The sequence below is a fragment of the Macrobrachium nipponense genome, chromosome 19 (genome assembly GCF_015104395.2).
Source record: "Macrobrachium nipponense isolate FS-2020 chromosome 19, ASM1510439v2, whole genome shotgun sequence".
Taxonomy (NCBI): Eukaryota; Metazoa; Arthropoda; class Malacostraca; order Decapoda; family Palaemonidae; genus Macrobrachium; species Macrobrachium nipponense.
Window position 1 is genome coordinate 30,595,010 of NC_061088.1, and position 19,654 is coordinate 30,614,663.

Genomic DNA, 19,654 nt, shown 5'->3' on the forward strand with positions numbered 1-19,654 from the left:
TCCATGCAACGTAAACACCATACAAACAAACAAAAAAACTGGAGGAAGGTGAACGGGCTGGTCAAAGAGCATGTCTAGCATGCTGCTGGCTACATCAACAGCAAAGAGGAGGTAAATCCAAGTTCATTTTATTGTTTATCAAGCTTCTGCTTCAAAGAGGTTTAACTTTAGGTTCTCTGCAGTCCTCTTGGCCCCAGTTGCAGCCTCTTAACTGTAGGGCCAGTATAGGCGAAAGTAACCATCTGCCATTAACCTTTCATAAGTAGACAAAACACGAAGGAAAGTAATAGTATATGGTTGTGTCAAGTGGAGGACAAACTGGAAGTGGTCTTTAATAATATGGCGATTTATATTTTACTTCAAGCGAAACTTGCTTTAGCTGAGGTACAATAGAATATCAGATATGTCGCCACAAAAAGTTAAGCTAATGGGGATTTGTTTAGTAAAAAAAGAAGGGAGATTTGTGTTTCAAGTAGAGAAATCTTTATAACGGACAGTGCGAGCTTGGAACGCGAAGGGTTAGAAGGTAAATAGACAAGTACTAATTGTGAAAAAGGAAATTGAGAGAGATGTAGGTAGTAATTTTGGTTAACACGGCATACCCAGTCAAATGCGTTTGATTCTCGGCCATTCCATTGAGGAATGAGATGTGTATTTCTGGTGATAGAAGTTCACTCTTGACGTGGTTCGGAAGTCACGTAAAGCCGTTGGTCCCGTTGCTGAATACTGGTTCCATCCAACGTAAAAACACTATACAAGCATTTGAAACAATCTTTACAAAATTTCATTGAAAATCGTTGGGAAGTGGGTCAGGAGTAACAATAAACAGATAATTATCTCCGTAGGGGTAGGCTACATTGTCGTCAGTGCAACTGTAGGGATTACTAAAGGATGTATACTATATTATATATATATATATATATATATATATATATATATATATATATCAGGATTTTAAGCCAGAACCAAGGAAAAGTAATACCTCTATAAACAATTTCATTCATTGTTTTTATTTATTCTCAAGTTTCCCCTATGAACTGAAAGCCTCCATTCTCTAAACCACCTCTTCATTCCCATTGGCTGCTCTGGAATTAATTTCCACGTGTCCTGAAGAGGGAGGAACCTCTCTAGGCCGAGATTTTAAAAGGACGTGCCACAGAAGTTCTTTCTTCAAGAGTCTAGGCATGGCAGACACTGCTGCAGCTAGGTCCAGACACAACACAGGGCACACAACAACTACCACCCTGGAAGAAGGACACTGCAATATATAAATACACAAGCCTTCCAAGAGCAAAAGAGGACTGCACAAGAGAAGAGCTAAGAGCGGCGGCCTATGAAGCAATCAGAAACACTGAGACCATAGGGCCACAAACATACTACACCGAAAGCACTGTAGATCCTGAGAATCAAACTACAGGAGCTGCAGTATATTCAAGAAACTTCACAGCCTGCTGGAGGACCTCCAACCACGCCTCCACTATGTAGACAGAGTTAACAGCAATAAGACAGGCACTGCTGTACTCACTGGAGAATGGAGAAGGTCCTGTAATCATCCACACCGACTCAAAGTCATCAATGCAAGCCGTGCAACAACAGAAAAATAAAGAAAACAAGGCACTGCTGGCTGGAATTAAAAAACTGCTGCACCAGCACAGCGAAAGAGGAAGACCTGTCACCTTAAACTGGATACCCAGTCACATAGGAATTCCAGGCAACGAGAGGGCTGATGAGCTAGCCAAAAGTACAAAACACATTGACAGAGTGCAAATACATATACAACCTGCACTGCAACAAATCAAGAATGCAAAAAAACCACCCTGCAAAGAAAACTTGCTGTGGTCATCCACAGACTCAGGCTAGGATATAAAGCCTGCTGGGAAATCGTGGAAAACAGTGTTAGACCATGTGAACACTGTCAAGAAGAAACACAGCAACCACTCCTTCACTGCCTGCTGGAATGCAGAGAAACAGCACAGCTAAGAGGTGCAGCACAAAATGAATTACTTGCACAAGATGCTGAGCATGCAGCTGCCACAGTCACAAAGACAATAATTGAAAACTTAGAAGAGCATGCCCAGGTGCTCTACAACCTACCTCCACCAGGGTAAATAAACTAAAAAGTGACATCAACCACCCTCATCACATCCCCTCACTGAAAGGCTCTATCCACATCATCCACTATCATTCTTTTAAACTTTACCTACAACTGAAATCCTCCTGCAGGGACCCAAGGGAGTAAAGGGTTGGACAACCCCACCTGCACCGCTTCTCCGATTTTCGAAAGCCTTACATTCTTTCAAACTTCTACTATAATATGACATGATGGCCCTCTCTTACTGACACCATCATCCATCCCCTGTCCACTCCTATCTCTACAACTAAAGATATTTCCAATTTCATAAAACTAACCATGTACCTAATGAATCTTTTCAGATCACCGACGGGCCGAACAAGGGAAAGGCCCGTACCAACAAGAAGGTTGGCTTAATACAACAACAACAACATCAAGTTCTTTCTCAGAAGCTCTCAGAACTTTTTCAGAACTCGGATGTCTCTCACCTGCAAAACTCCACTTCCCCCCCTTTATGCTCCCCTGCTTCCTCTGGGGATCCCACAAGTGTTCTTATACCGTCCATAGTGCACGGAAATATCAGCAGATGAGGAAATAACAAGACCAAGTGTTGGGATTTTATCACAGATTCGTTGCCCAGGTGTTGAGGGCTGATGACAAGATCGTAAAGGGCCAAGCAGCAGCTACACAGGGTAGGGTTGAACAGACAAGGTCGACAATTTTCACAATTTTTTTTACAAAAATAAACTATTCAAGATGTAAAAAACAAATAATCCCCAGTGGATATTATGATCATTTACAAGTCCCAAAGAGATATGTATGACTAAATAGTTATTATAACTAGGATTCAGCCACCATGCAGTTGGATGACAAAAATCCAAGTCCCTGAAGGGGGAAATCTTCACAAAAACAGAAACTATGATTAATTCCTTTGCAAAAAGACCCCAATATAATAACTAACACATCTAAAGATTCCCACTCCCCAATTTTGGGTCACTGCTGTTATTAATTCCCCTTGTGATGCTAGTAATGATATCAAACATCATCCTAGTTAATTCAAGCAAAGTATTATTCCTTCCTGTATAAGCTCCATGTCATTTTATGCCCCCCTTGAGTGAGTTTTAATATGCAATGCTAAGAGCAAGTAGTGTCTAACATTTCCCACATGTCCCTTGTCTTAGTACTGATGCTAAAATGCAATCTTTTTGCAGACAAATACCATGCCTGATTGTGGGAGAAATATTGGGAACTCTTGGAAACAGCACTTTCATTTAAATGACCCGCTTTGCACAAATTCATATCTCTGGGGTCCGGGTCATTTCCCAGCCACGTGTTCCGGTGGACCTGCAATCAACCACGTTCCATTAATTTTTGGACCTATACGTAATTTAAGTGTAAATATAGTTAATTTAAACTGAAGTCCAGAGTTTATGTAAATTCCACCTTTTCAGTAATATCGACCCTCAGCCATAGATTTTTTGTTTATTACGAACCTCGTCCTGCCTCACAAGCCATTTTAGGAGTGCCAGGTCACATTGTATACTGAGGGACGAGCAGTTTATCATATATTTATATATATCTCATATATATAGATATATATATTTAATATATTATATATATATCTATATTATATTAAATTAAATCATATGTTCAGCATATTATCATGGCTCATAAATGTAGCGGCAATGAACCACATGAACTAAAGTAAGAACGATCTTGATAGTTAATGAAAATGCTTAGTAGCCCTTAAACGCCGAATGAACGTATTAAACGTCGAGTCAAAATGTCCCCCGTATGCCGAATGGACGTACCATACGTCGGCTCAAAAAAGTTTTTTTTTAAATTCGCGGAAAAATACTTATAGGCCTACCAGCCGAAAACTTTTGAATCACGCGCCTTGGGGGATGCTGGGAGTTCACGGATCAAGGCGTTGTTTTGTTTACAATCGTTACGCAGGCGCGCAAGCGCGAATTTCTTTCTTATCGCACTTAAAAGTATCAGTCACACATTCAAAAATTATTTCGTCACTTTGACATAATTTTTGCACCGTTTTAAATTATCCGTTACATGAAGTATTATATATGAAAATGTGCACAATTTCATTTAGAATACAACAAAAAAAATACTCATGATTGTAGCTTTTATCAGTTTTGAAATATTTCCATATAAATAACGATAAGTGCCAAAATTTCAACCTTCGGTCAACTTTGACTCTACCGAAATGGTCGAAAAACGCAATTGTAAGCTAAAACGCGTATATTGTAGTAATATTCAACTATTTACCTTAATTTTGCAATAAATTGGAAGTTTCTAGCACAATATTTCGATTTATGGTGAATTTATGAAAAAGCTTTTTCTTACGTCCGCCCGGTAACTCTTCCGAAAAAAATGATACATGCGATTGTGGTAATGTTTGCACCATTTTAAAATTAGCCGTTACATAAAGTTTTATATATGGAAATGTGCGCAATTTCATGCACAATACAACTAAAAACAACCCATGGTTGTAGCTTTTATCAGTTTTGAAATATTTTCATATAAAAAATGATAAGTGACAAATTTTCAACCTTTGGTCAATTTTGACTCTACCGAAATGGTCGAAAAACGCAATTGTAAGCTAAAACACTTATATTTTAGTAATATTCAATCATTTACCTTAATTTTGTAACAAATTGGAAGTCTCTAGCACAATATTTCGATTTATGGTGAATTTATGAAAAAAATAACATTTTCCTTACGTCCGCGCGGTAACTCTTCCGAAAAAATCATACGTGCGATTGTGGTAATGTTTGCACCATTTTAAATTAGCCGTTACATAAAGTTTTATATATGAAAATGTGCGCAATTTTATGTAGAATACAACGAAAAATAATTGAAGGTTGTAGCTTTTCTCATTTTCGAAATATTTGCATATAAATCACGATAAATAGAAAAAAAACCACGTTCGGTCAACTTTGACTCTACCGAAATGGTCGAAAAACGCAATTGTAAGCTAAAACTCTGATATTTTCGTAATATTCAATCATTTACCTTAATTTTGCAACAAATTGGAAGTCTCTAGCACAATATTTCGATTTATGGTGAATTTATGAGAAAAAAACTTTCCTTCCCTCCGCGTGCGGATTCTCCGCCATAAATCTCCGAATTGCGTACATCACATTCTCGGAAAATTTGCTCCGTTTCATATTAGGCATTTCATAGAGTTTTATATATGAAAATGTGCGCAATTTCATGTAGAATAAAATGAAAAATATTTGAAGGTTGTAGCTTTTCTAATTTCCGAAATAATTGCATATAAAAAAAAAATTATAAAAAAATTTCGACATTTGGTCATTTTTAACTCGTCGGAAATGGTCGAAAACTGCAATTGTAAGCTAAAACTCTTACAGTATCGTAATATTCCATCATTTAAATTCATCTTGAAACAAATTCGAAGTCTCTATAACAATATTTAGATTTATGGTGAATTTAAAAAAATAATATTTTTTTACGTCCGCGCGTTACGAATTCATGCATCATTTTGTGATAATATTTTCTCTGTGTTGCTTTTATCGTTTTACAATGTGTTATATACCAAAAAGATCGCAATTTAGTTTACATTACAACGAAAAAAAAGTAACTTGTTACCTTTAACCGTTTTGCGCACAGCGCGATTTGAATAAAATTATATACGAAATTTCGTTTTTGCGCTATCATATATCGCATTATTTATATATGATAATGATAATTTTTATAATTTCTGATGATTGCATACTAAACTTCAGGCAATGACAAAAAAAGGAGCCAAAAATTAAGTCTTAATCTTGAAAACTAAGCGCGCTGTGATTTTTTGAAAAAATTGTTTTTTCCGCTTCCGCGCTCACTCCAAACCGGCCCCGGCATTCGGAGAGGTTTTGATTTTTACCGCTTTGGCGTTTAAAGGGTAGTATACGTTGGCCTGTACGTAGGTAGCATACCACTCACTAGATGAGTCAAGCTGCATTTTGTCAGTCATTAAGAATTATCTGCGGTATGTATGTAGGTTCGTATGATCCGGTCTATGCCACCATGTTAGAGATGTTTAACAAAATGCACACCGCCATATTTGGTTGCTCATCGAAATTCCGAAACGTGATACTTGTGGGGAGCGTTTCAGGAACACGTGAACGAAACGTAGAAAACAAGTCCGATTATTCGATTTTATATTAAATTGTTGTTGTTTTTTTTTATTTGTATCAAAACCTTTTTTTTATGTCAACATGTCATACTTTCAACATATTGTGGTACTTAAGGGCAATGACGACTTCAGTTTTGGAATCGCAACTTCATTCGTATTACATATGTCACATCATATAAATGTAAAAGTTAAACTACAGTGAACGTCTTGTAGGACAACTTAACCAAATGGAAGAAAAGTGAAAAATATTCGTATTTTTTTGCGCGCGCGTGTAGTAAAACTTGCTTCGTGCATGTTGTCATCACAGTGGTAATGGCAACAAAATTAAATTTGGTATCCTAGGCTAGACATAATATCCTCAAATTATACATTTGGTAAGGTTCTATATAATCTAAACCTTTCTCTAAGTACAAATTGTTTTCAAATAATATCAAGCCAAGTAAAAAGTAACCTAAGGATGGTAACAGCAAGAGAAAAAAATCTTAAACTAGCAAGTAACTACCAGGCCCGTGCCTACGGATTTTGTTAATTATCCCAAATAAGTCGAAATTACTTTATGGCATTCATTACTTAACTATTCTTTCTCAGTATCGTTGTAAAGCCCAACCCTTAAGGGTCCCATACACTGAACGACTGTCGTTACTGACGCACAGCGCGCAGTTTTTCATCATCAAATTAAATGAGTACCGACTGTTGTTGAGTTTTGCTTCCTTTTTCCTCTCATAAAAAATATAGAATGAAAATCTAACAATGTTTAAACCATATGAGCTATTGAGTCAGTGTCTATCTTTATTTATCAGATATATATATTATTATATATATATATATATTATATATATATATATAGATATATATAGATATATATATTTATATATATATATATATATATATATATATATATAGCTACCGGTTGGGAAGTCATACGGCTAAGTTTTGAGCACTTACTGACTGGCGGCTGGCGCGTCGCGACTCTAGCTGCGGGTGTTGGTAAGGTCTGAGGCAAAGTTTCTTCATGCACAATTCCTGTATGAGTGAGTACTCCGACTCGATCGCCCTATTTCCTCGTGGGAGTCTGGGAAGTACTGCTGTTGTGATAGGATGTCGCAGTCAGTCAAGTATTTACCTCGCGATTTCATTCGGGAATTTGATGAAAATACGAAGTCCGGATTATTCCAATTAAGCAATAAGACAAGGAGCTTATGAGCAATTACTGGAATTATGTAAAAACAATAGATGAAGATGCAAACAGCTTTTGTGAAAGCCAAAATTGCCACCCTTTCATGGTATCTTTTGACTAATATAAATTAGTTTTAAATTAATTTGTAAAACTTTTTAAAGGATAAACGTCGGGATAAAAACATTAACATTCTTCAACGACTGTGAATTTTACTAGTAAAACATTTGAGAGGAAATTATGTTCATAGTGATCCATTTCACACCTTTTATCGATATTCAAATTCATTCATCTCCAGAGTCAACAGAGATTCCTGTTATACGAAATAAAGTACGTTTAAGAATGATACATTCCATATCATCTTGAGAGAGAGAGATATTCTGAAATGCAGGTAAAACTTTGGGTAGGTTAAATAAAATGAAAAAGCTGAAAAGCATATTGTATATTCAGAGGTCCTCCTAAACTATATGAATGGATTCCGTTACCCGATTACTGTACCTGAAGCAGCAATCAAAATTAGGAACCCCAGTCATCATCATCAGTCACTCTTAAATAATTTCTATAATCTTCCGGGTTATTTTCCTTTAATTCTTTCATTTAAGTCATGTGGTAAAACACCTCTTTATTAGCCATGGTTTCACCCATGCTGTGGCGAAAAAGATGGACTTAAAGTGGACTGTATTGTATGCTTAACGTTGTTACTTGGTCAAAAACCGCTAAAAGCCTTACGTAACTACTCCACAAAACTCCCTTTGCGGTTTCTAAATTAAGGGGAGATATCTCTCAACCCAATTCATTATTAACGAGGATATCACACCAATATCATTAATGAATAGTAGCACAATTAAGTACTTTCACTTACTGAACAGTCCTTGTAGACATGAACTCAGATCATAAATCGCTACACGAGATACGACGAGAGGTACGCGCCACTCTCTCTCTCTAAATGTTGCGAGTGCTCACGGGTTGATTTTCAGACCTTAGAGGACCCCTGTGTTATCTCGTTTCTAAAAGTTATTTGCATAACCTTAAAGTATGAACACAATAAAGGTTTATCAGATCAATTTATATTCACCATCCACAAAACTGAAACATAGGAAAAATGAAATAAAATCGAAGGATATTGAAACGCATTTGATAAATGCAAAGTTAAAATTAATTTAATAACTAAAAGTTAAACATATCAAAGAGTAATAACATATAAGTGACAAATGAAATTAATCACAAGGGGAATTGTAAATCAATGGCACTCAAATGAAACAAATTACGTCAAAATTCAAAAAATCAGGGCAATCGCCCTTTCTAAATCCACAAACGCATCACTGCACAACACTAGATAACAGGTCACCTCAAAAGTTGAGCCAAGAAGCTGTTCGTTCCGTGACTTCCGTCCTGCATTCGGGTTTTGTTGGGGGAAAAGAGGCAAGTTATACAATTACCACGAATGCAGAACTGACTTACAAGGTTTTCATGAACATAAAAAACTTTACAATAATTATCAAGTTCGTTGTCAAAAATAAATTCCAAATGTAATAGTGTGCAACTTCGACATATTTATTAAATGTAGTTAATTAATTGGTGGTGTGTGTCAATACAATTTTGGGCGGTATCATGCCCATACAGTGTACTACGCACATACGCATACACACCCCTAGATGGGCACGCAAAGGACCGTTCAGAGGGGCGAACTACTACCCTTCCTTTCCCCTCCCGATCTGTTGACCTCTCCTAATGGCTTCTCTGGCGAGAGGCACAAACAAGACCTAATGACACCTTCAACTCTTACCATACGTAATATGCGCAATACATTCACCAAGAACAATTTCATATATATAAAGACAAATGAATTATCATAACTAAAACAGTAATTATACTTCGTTACTAAAATGTCTAATGACGTTTTTGTCAAAAGACTTCGTCTGTGTAAAACCATCCTTTCGGTGCTAAGCGCACCACAGATACTACGAACATAGCAAAATCAGATAATATAATGTTAAGTGTCATTCTCAAATAGATGTGGTTCTTTCACCCTTATTATGTCATGCAATGTAGACGTACATATCTTTACAAAATATATGGGCATGCGAATATATTTGGTTTTCACATGAATACAAATACAGTAACATAGTTCCTGTCTGTCGATTACCTGACAGACGGCAATACGCAGTGAAAATCAATCGATAATTTCTTATGAGACAGACACTAATAACTATAACAAAAGACAAATAGCATGGAAACAAGTGGATACAAAAACATATTAGAAAATAAAATCGTTGTGAGAGGAATTCCTCACACATGCTTTACAACTTTTCTTGCATATTTCATGCTCGTATTCGTCTTGCAGGAGTGCTATTATCATGATTGAACTTATCTTCCTTTTACTTGGTGCCATGATTTAAAAACACTCACTACATCAGGACTGAAAGGAACGCGGCCATTGCATATTAACTCTGCCCTCTCAAAATATGCTTAGAGCAAGTCCTCTGCGTGTATGGGCAATACCCAAGCGGACTGGAGCGCACGCCAATCCTGGCGGGAGAAACACCATGCCTGTCGTGTACGTGTATGCCGCCTTTAAAGATCACGATAAACAAGCTATACTTTCTTCAGAGTTCGATAAAGTCGCATATATTGCATAACTGGCAACTGTCCGAGACCAAGCGTGGATTTCCTTAGTGTGGAAATCTGGCAGAACTGTCTCATATGCACACTATTCAGACAGCATTAACAATCGCCGCGGCCTCACCGATTTCAGTCGGGAAGACATGGTATCATCTGTAGAAGAGACGTGCACGATAACGACATTTAGGCAGACAAACACATACATTGAACGACCTGTGTTTGACAGACCTAAGTCACAAGCCAGCAAGCCAGTCGTGAGAGAAACCTGATGAGATCGTTCAGACCACTAAACTCCGTCTACTTTAGCATTCAGACAAGCCCATACACAATGTTTTTGCGAACGTTTCAGACAATCGTTCAGTGCATGGGGCCCTTTAGAATGGAAAGAAATTACTGATAGCTTTTTCTTTCGTTGGTTTTGTTGAGAAATATTTGAGACTACGGATTAGATTTCAAAATTCAGTAGATGTAGGTAATAACTGAGCGACGGTATTTCTTTGGAATTTACATTTAGCTACAGGTTTTTTGTTTATTAAGAATTTGCCGTTATTTTAGGGGGGATCGACTGTAATTAACCACCAGGGCCCAGTACTAAACACTACGAATTACATTTGACAGATTTGACACCCCAATCACGTGACACTGTGGCAATCGTATTCGCGGTACCGTTCCTTGCAGTCCGTGCGGACTTGATTGCCTAGAATTACCCAAAATTCTTTACTTCAACTACAGTAAACTTCAGAATATATATATTTCAAAATATGTTTTACAGCGATGGTTAATTTACCTGTATAAAATAACATTCTAATAATAATTAAACAGAAAAAACAAAACTGCCGTATTACGATGAGCTGGACCTGGTTGGAGGCTGGACCAGGATTTTGAATATGGCCGGCCTAGGATACGCGCTAAGCGGTAAGGAAGGGCGGCACGGACCCCACTCCATTTTATTGACGCTCTTGTATGATTTCGGCAAGTGTCTGTTAATAACCACGAGAATTACCCAACCACGTTATGCAATGCACTTTATAACTGAGTAGCGAGACATTTTTCATAGTTTTAGTGATTAAAAGTTAAGTGAAGCAACATGAGGCTAGCAACTGTATTTGGAGAGTTTAGGCGCTAAACTACTTAACTGCTGGCAAGAGAGATCTGGTAAGTGGCGAAAGCTCATGTGATTTCATGTAGTACCTAACCCAATCGTAGTCAGTTATTAAGAGATCATGTGCCTAATCAGAAGAGAATGAAGTACTATTTTCCCAAGTGAATTGGAAAGGCTTAGGAAAGGGCTGAACAAAGGGTTCCAGTTAGGCCTAGGCCTAGTGCACTTTGCCATCGGAATTCAACATTGCTCAGAAGGATACAGTCATATTAGACCTAACTCTCAATGTTGAATTACTTCATAGGCCGCAGCGCTTGGCCTTTGACCTAAAATCTAGTATATTCAATATATTCTATACTAGACTCTACTTCAATAGGCTCGTTAGGTGCCGGTTCCCCCACTTTGTTGGGTGAAGTTCAGAGGTAAGTTACAGGTTGATTACAGTCGACAAGAAATAAAGGTAAATTCATAATAATCAGCTAAAATGCAATAGGAAGAGTCAATTTCCAAGGAAGTACCAGATGCTGAGTACTCACTTAGGTCTACCCTATTGGGTACTTAGAACATACCTTATGTGACGTTCGTATCGTTAGCAAGTACATTTAGAAATGGGGTCCCCACTGCTAGGCCATATCCAACAATTTTGAGGACCACAGTGGAAAAGGGCGTTTCTTTTGAGTGAAGGGGGTGGGAGACAAAATTAGTTAAACCCAAGGAGATCTACCCACAAAGACCCTAATTCCATTGATAGTCATCATTCAGGTTACGGGAAGTTTATGGAATCATTTCAGGCTAACTTCATGCACTAGGGTGAGGATCTGATACTCTTCGTTAGGTTAGGTTAGGGATGGTTCATTTGCTAATGAAACGAACGTAAGAAACGTTCAGAGCACACTGTAGAATACATATAAGAAAGTGATATTTTGAAGTTGTAGATACGACAATGTTTAAAGTAAAATTTAATTGCCTTTTTATACCAAAACTATACCAGCATTGGTTATTCTAGACCCTTTATTATCAATTAACATAATAATGCTCAATGTATACCAGGCTACCAGCCATCGTAGGCTCAGCAGGGTTTTCTTTGTGTATATTTCATAGAATTGAAGAAAAGCAGTAGCTTGACCCTAGCAGATTCTATGTTACTATCAACTTTGCAGCAACAGTTACTATAGCCAATTTTTAGTTGTCATGCTGAGGCATTGACTGCCCTTAGGCCACCTGTGCTAGGATAGTTTGTAAATGATGCTATATTTGGAGACCAAGAGCAAATTATCCAGTCAGAACTAAGGCTATTGTGCCCAGTGACGTTTTAGAAATAACATAACTTGGACAAAGTTGAAGGATTTGTTCACCCACCATAATGCTTATTCTAAAGTTGGTTGTGAAAACAATCCTGTAATCACAAGTGTGCAAAACTTAGAGTCGCATTGTAGCCATCAGGTATCAGTGTGGTATTCAAGGATTTATTTAATCATATTTGCTATTTGTAGCTATGCAGATCATTACGATTTCTCTGGCTAATTTAAAAATCACCAGAAACATGGTGAGTGTTTAGCAATAATCCTTTTACCCTTAAATTGGTATTTTTCATTACATGCTTTTATTTAACTTGACTTCTGCATCTGTTTGGGTCAAAACTTATAACTCAATTTTTGACCCGTTCCATTCGTCAGATGGTCTTTCAGTTTTGCATTGTTACTCAATCCTGGTGACAAAACAACTGTGCATGATCAGTAGGTTAACAGTGACCTTTAATGATCTTACAGTGACCTCTCCTAGTATCTCAGGATTTGTATGAAAATCTTTTGATTTTTCAAGCTTTTATTTAACTTTATTTCAGTGTGTATATTTGTTTGGGTCAAATCTTTTAACTCAATTTTCGACCTGTTTCCTTTGTCAGGTGTACTTGAAATTTTTCATGGTTACTCAGTCTCTGCCAGTACACCCTTACATGATCAGTAGGTCAGCAGTGATCTCTAGTGACCCTACAGTAACCTTTCCTAGTACAATCTAAGTTCCTCACTGGATGAGTCTGTTACGTACTCGTCTGTCATTTTGGTAGCCCGAGTGCTCTCCCAGCTGCCACCAATGATGAATCAGATGGGTTTATATCTGGTGATTATAAATTAATTTCTTGATATAATGTGGTTCAGATTCCACAATAAGCTGTAGGTCCCGTTGCTAAGTAACCAATTGGTTCATAGTCGCGTTGATAAAAATCTAATTCTCCGGGCCAGCCCCAGGAGAGCTGTTCATCAGCTCAGTGGTCTGGTTAAACTAAGAAATACTCAATATTCCCAGTATCTCAGGATTTGTATGAAAATCTGTGGATTTGTCATACCTTTTTTGACTCAGTAGAATTAACTGATAACTCTACGGATTTTAAAAAATTATTTGACTCAACAGGATATCACATTCCAAATTTTATAGTTGAAGTCATAAAATGGATGCAGTTTCTGTCAAAACGGAAAGAAAGTCTAAAATAAGAAAGAAAAACAAAGAAAATGTTAAAACGCTTTTACGAAAATACACTTAAAGGTAAAACAATTCTTTGAGACACCAGGGGTTTGTTACAATTAATCATGTCTACAAAAATAAAAGTGTGGGTGCCAAACATGGATGGAAATGCTACAAGAAATTAAAAAAAAAAAAAAATTCTTGTAGCATCTCCTTCCATGTTTGGCGCCCACGCTTTTCTTTTTGTAGACGTGATTAATCATGAGAAAATCCTGGTGTCTAAAAAAATTGTTTTTCGCTTTTACTGCAGTTTACTGAAAGCGGGCTTAATTGTTTTTTTCAACATGAAACCCAAAATTTTTATTGCATAATTCTTTTAGTGTTGCTCTTAAAGTGCTCCATCTTATTAATTCACTTTAAGTAGTTTGTTAATTCTAAAGTAGTTTTGTTAATTCTAAATTTTAATGTTATTAAGACATATTTAGCTGTAGACATTGAACTGCTTTCCGGTAGTAATTGTGTTACAAAATCCTAACAATAGCCACCATATCATCACCAGAAAACCACATCAAAGTACCAACAATGATTATGACTTTGTAATGGTTGCAACAAAACAGAGCATATATACTAAACAGAATGACACTCGGTGGTTCCCACATTACATTTTCAATGGAAAACGTAAGGTGTGATTTTGAACACAAGGTGACCATTACTGCTGTATCTCCTCGAAGCTTTTAAGCAGATTTATTTTATTTGTTTATCAGTAATAGTTTTTGATGATTAATGTATGCCAGGGTATGGATGTCCATCATTTATTAAGATATATTTTTCGTGGCTTTTGTTACTGAATTTTATATGTATACTGTTGAAATTCTTACTAGTGTCACACTTGCTTTGCACATATCAGTATTTGAGAGACGACATGCACTATGTAATGGTTGGTGGAATTTGTATATCCACAAAATTAGACACTAATATTTTCTGTCTAATTGCCGTGAGCATTTACCTGGTTTTATTGCCCATATTTAATTGAAGTTCATTACATCAAATGGGATAAATTAAAGGCAAGTCTTTGTCTTCAGGGATATGGTGCAGATAAGTGGATGTGATTTATTAGGATGGAGGGAAGCTTTAATTACACATCGTCATCAAGTTTATTTATTATTTGTTCCAGTATTTTTTGGATCCCTTGCATTCCATGAGTTATTCGTTTCTTGATGAAGTTCCGATGTATATTCCCCTTTGTATTTGTTAAATTTTTTCATAGTATAATATATAGGAAGCTGATGTTTGAGCGGCTGGTTTTGAATTATGGGAATTTGTCATCAAGTATTTGCCGTTTATCTCACTTCTGGTACAAGACTCGTGCTGGTTCCGAGCTCAGACAAAAGGAGGAGTTTAAGAGTAAGGTTAGTGCAATCGCTCTGTGAAAAAGGACTAAATTGTAGGGTCACAATAAGAGTTACACTAAAGTTCTTCTTCTTGTCGTTGTTGTTGTTAATCAGTTTGGGTGTGGTCAGTACTGAGGTGAAGGACTAGGCCTACCGATGGATACAAGGCAGTAATACGTTTGCTGGTCATCGAGTTATTGAAGTTGAACATCTCTGCAGGTCAGAGTTTGGATGGGCTGAACAGTAATGAATGTTAGCTGCTGCCATTGCTGGCACTCAAAATGCGGCAGTTATGAGTAGGGGAGGGACACAGTAAGGCCCGGCAAGCCAGCAAATTGATCTGTGTTTGGTGACTTGGCTGTTCAGTGTTGGTTACCTATCCAAGTATTGACCAAACCTAGTGCTTGGTTTTCAAGAGACCTGCTACTGCATGCCGTTCAATGGTGGTCACCCATCTGAGAAACGACCAAAATCAACGTTGTTGAAGCTTCTGGGACTTTTTTTTTTTTTTTTTTTTTAGGGGGCAGAAAGGTCAAACCAGTCTCAGCCTCTCTTGGAACGTAGCGTGGGGTGGTATGGACTTCCTAACTCACATATCAGTTATTTAAATAGAAGTAGTGAAAGTTGATAACTGTGATTCTTGGATTCTTAGTAGGAATAAATGCAGGCAGGCAGGTAGGTAGGTAGGGAGGGAGGGTTAGCAATGATTCCAGGCTTAGTGTAATCCAGGGCTCTCCAAACTATGGCCCGCGGGCCACATCCGGCCCGCCACATAATTTCATCCGGCCCGGCAAACAAATCCCTGTGTGGTGGCCTTGAAAAAATAATTATCGCAAGACTGGCATCAGAATGTGAATGGATTTGGAAATTGGCATTTTTTACAGATATGACAGGTCATATGAATCAATTGAATCTGAAGTTGCACGGCAAAATAAATTTGATCAGTGACTACTTTGTTCATGTCAAGGCATTCAGAACAAAACTTGCGCTACTTGAAGGCCAGGTGAAAGTTAAGAATTTTGCTCATTTTCCATGTTGTGAAAAATTTCATGCAGAAAGTAAAGTTGAATTTCCTTCTTTATTTGCAAATGAAATCAGGCTCTCTCATAATCCATTTGACTGCAATGATGAAAATCTTCCAACTCAATTTCAAATTGAAATTATTGATCTCCAGGCAGATGACAGACTGAAAGATAAGTATAGAGAAGGAAATCTGATTGAGTTTTATAAATGCCTGCAGCCAGATCAGTTTCCAAATTTGATAAAGTTTGCTTGCAGTTTTGTGTCCATTTTTGGTACAACATACTTGTGTGAACAAACATTTTCCAAAATGAAGTATGTGAAATCTAACTATCGAGCAAATTTGTCTGATGATCCTTTGAAATCAATTCTTACAATTGGCTCATCTAATCTGGAACCTGATTTCAATGAAATTTGGAAGTCTAAACGTCAGTATCATTCGTCACACTAATTTGGTCGCATAAAACTAAAGGCAGGAATCTATTTAGTTTACCCTGATTTTTTCCAACTAGATATGTTTTAATTGTTCCATGTTTATACTGTAATATTTGAGGAAATTAAATTACTGACACTGATTTTTTTCCTTTGGCCCGCATAAATGTGGGAAATATATAATGTGGCCCTTACATTGAAAAGTTTGGAGACCCCTGGTGTAATCGAATCAGTACGGAAGCAGCACAGTAAAGTTCCTGTTCACAGTCACGCCGTACAACTGATTCCTTCTCTTATCAGAGTTTCAAGGTCTGTTGCAAGCATCTAATTATTCCATTTCGAGACGTTTGGGAACCCATTCTATTAATGTGGGCAGGTATTTGTATCAAGGATTTTGGATTCCCCTGTTCTGAGTTACTTATCTGGAGTTGGACTGTCCTGGAAATTGTGGTAATTAGTAATGCTTGAGAAACGTTGAAGACGATTCACAATGAGTTAAAGTAAAATTCATTTGATTTGACTCTCTCTCTCTCTCTCTCTCTCTCTCTCTCTCTCTCTCTCTCTCTCTCTCTCTCTCTCTCTCTCTCCAGTAACTGAAGATTTTCTTTGTTACTGGCCGTTGCTCTTATTCCAAGCTTTGAAACATTCCCAGTTTCATTAACTGCGCTCCTTCACCAATATCCTGTGGCTATTTTCACTTTTTCATGCGTGGTTTCAATTAACCTTTCTCCTGTTTTTATTCTCCGTGCGAAACTTTTCTTTACTTTTTTTTTTTTTTTTTTTTTTTTTTCTCCTCCGCTGTTCATCCTGAAGTTCATCTCATCCTTCCTCCCTCCACTGGACCTCTTTTCCTCCTTTTGTTCTCCTGTTCCTTTGTGTGTGCCTTGACTTGACCCATTTCGTGGGTTCTGCTCCGTCTCAGGTGCGCGCGCATGTGTAGCCTTCAGTGGAAGGCCGCGTGCGCGCATGGTCGTACACATAAGGGATTTCATTGGCTGCTCAATTTCCTGTTATTTATCGGAAATCCACAAACATGCACGAGAGAGAGAGAGAGAGAGAGAGATATTCCATTGTCTATTTGAACTGCGCTGTTTCTGAAGGTGTGCACACTTCCCCTCACATGAGAGAGAGAGAGAGAGAGAGAGTCTGTTGCAGAACATTATTCTAGAGTTTTAGAGTTTTCTTTATCAGTAAAGCTCAATAATATGAATTTTAATTGTCAGAGTGCAACGTGCTCTTGTCCAAGAAAATATGGTAAAATACCTTACGAATTTATAATAAAGGTCTACATACATCTCGTAGTCTGTTGAATGCCTCCTTTCCTCGTGAAACGTTTCGAGTTTTTGGGAAATCGGAAATTCCCTGTCTGGTTTTGAAATTCTCCTTCTGCTTCTGTTTTCCGCAGATGTGTGCCAAGAAACTTTTTCGTCTTCTCTTACCCTCTGGTTTTGTTTTTCAGCAAACCTGTGCTAGTTCATTTTGAAAAAAACTTGAGTTCATTTTGCTCTCAGTGATATATTCATTTCTCCGTATTTAGTACAAGTTCAGTTTCGAGTCTATGAAAGTTCTGGTGGTTTATCGGATGTGCCTCGTTGTTCACAACGTAGTTACAGCTATTTTAGTTCTGATTTCGATAACGTAATGTGTCGCTATATCGTGGTTTCTTTGTTTTCAGTGTGAGCTTCGCGGAACGTTGTCATATGAGTACTGTGCTTTAATCGACACGGATTTTGGGGGCGCCTGGAATGCGTTGCCGACCGGGCCGTCGTGTCGGAGTGAAATTTGCCTCTATTTCTTTTTATTTTTTATTTTTAGATTGAATTTTATGCACACATATAACTATATATATATATGTGTGTGTGTGTGTGTGTGTGTGTGTGTGTGTGTTTGTGTTTGCTTTTCTTTGTGGTCACCCATTCAGGGTACGTTTCTTAATTTCGATTTAATGTTAAGTTCCAACTAAAACTAAAAAATAATGAGTTTCGTATAGTCACTGGGATATTCGGATAATGCGGAAATTAAAGCTATGTATCGCGTCATATTTATTGCGGGGTTTCTGAAATAATAATTAGCGTAACGTGTTGCTATTTGTTGGTATTTGTCGTTACTATGACATCTACGATCAGTCTGGGACACAGACTGAACAACAGAACCCTACAACCTTTTCATTCGCCCTCCTTTCCAGATAGGAGGACACCGAGCTTTGGGTTAGGTTTGGTTAGGTTAAGATTTGTACCGGCAAATGTCCTCGCCAATGATGAACGGTACATCTTTTCCCCGTGAGCTGTCTGCCGCTCTTATGTTAGTGGTGCCAGGTAGGAAGGGCAGTGTTCCATTGACTTGGCTGATATCCCACAGAAATGGTTCGATTCGCTCGTTTCTCATCATAGTTCATCTAACCCCGTCATGGGGTAGTGCCGCCAGTGTACTTCACGTGGTGCACTGTTAGCTTCACTATAGGGTGTTGGCCGCATCCCTTCGGCCCTTTGCTACATCCATTTTAGAGCCTTTTCCTGTACCGCCATACCCTCTACCTTTCTTCAGTCTTGATGTCCAACAACCCCAACACCCTTTTTGCACTTCCTTAAGCGCTGAATGACCGTAAGTGTCCCATTGCTTGGATTGACTTCTTAAATTTCTTATAGCAACTCAAAGGTAAATCCAATACATTGAATTTATGCTCAAAGGTTTTTTTTTAGCGTGAGGTGCACTGACGGCACTACCCCCCCCCCCCCCCCCCCCCCCCACCACCCCTCTTACTACGGGGATTATCCAAATAAGGACTAAAATGACTGTAGCCACGTTGTGAACAACGGGGCTCTCCGTCAGAGGTACGGTCATTTTTGTTCTTTTTGCAAAGTGCTTTAGGAAAGAGATGGACAGGGGGCAGCATGTCAGGTTATAAATATGGTTAAATGATGACGCACACAAAAGCTATAATTTCTTCGTCATACCTACTATACCTAAATGCACAAAACGCAAGCGATCTTCTCTAGTACCTGAAGTCAATACGAACAAGCTACTGCCTTCGTTCGATGACTGGTAATGATTTCATGGCTCTTCACAGCTCATTTTTCCTGAACTTTAATTAATGCGTTGCCATCGTTTTCTGTCACCTTATGTGCTCGCTATATCCGCTTATGTCCCTAAGAGAGAGGAGCTCTTGCCGTACTGTATCACACTTCCCCTGCCGATTCTGGAGAGCTTATTATGCCTTAGGCACAGT

General features: G+C 37.9%; 1 long non-coding RNA gene across 2 annotated transcripts in view; it reads left to right on the plus strand.

Annotated features, from left to right (window-relative positions):
* The first annotated feature begins 10,695 nt into the window (after positions 1-10,695).
* LOC135212820 (uncharacterized) overlaps positions 10,696-19,654 on the plus strand; it is a 400,363-nt gene continuing 391,404 nt past the window's right edge. Inside the window, exon 1 of one of the 2 annotated variants that reach the window (XR_010313995.1) lies at positions 10,696-11,178. This is a non-coding gene — a long non-coding RNA (uncharacterized LOC135212820). The remainder of the gene's footprint in view (positions 11,179-19,654) is intronic. The other variant, XR_010313996.1, reaches the window with a different exon arrangement.